Genomic DNA, 609 nt, shown 5'->3' with positions numbered 1-609 from the left:
TGACCTTCTTGTGCCAGATTTGAAACGGCGCCCCTGTCGCATGCAGCCAGCTCCTCCACATCATGTCCGACCGGATCCGACAATTGGCTGCGCGGTTGTGGGGTGGGGAGTTCTAGATCGGGGTAACCCCTTGGACGGCGGCGACAACCTCTACATTGGCAGCGCTCCGGGCGTTGTTCACCTTCTTGAAGGGGACACTGAGGTCTATCCCTCCCTCCTTCCCCTGCACCCGGGTGAAAACCCACAACTTCGATTTGGCCAATGGCGACACCATTACCTTTCTTGAAGGCACCATTTTGGGTCTGTTGGGAGGCGTGTAGATTGCTTGCGTGCTTGGGGTGCTCATGGTGGCGGTGATTTCTTCTTTCAGTGGTGACACTTTGTCGTGGATGACCGGTTCCTTCCTCTGGTCGCTGTTATCCTCCGTGTGGACATGTCTGTCTGGCGAATCTACGCCCACAAGCCTAGAGGGGATAGGGGTCCCCTCTACGAAGACGAGGACACGACAATAGTTGTGAAATGGTGGTATTGGCGAGTTCTAGCTCCTCCTGGTGGCTTCGTTGCTCAATTCCTTGTTATGTCTTCTTGAGACGCTCCCATTCTATAGCT

The sequence above is a fragment of the Triticum dicoccoides genome, chromosome 3B (assembly GCF_002162155.2).
Source record: "Triticum dicoccoides isolate Atlit2015 ecotype Zavitan chromosome 3B, WEW_v2.0, whole genome shotgun sequence".
NCBI classification, from domain to species: Eukaryota; Viridiplantae; Streptophyta; class Magnoliopsida; order Poales; family Poaceae; genus Triticum; species Triticum dicoccoides.
Note: the sequence above shows the minus strand (reverse complement) of the source record.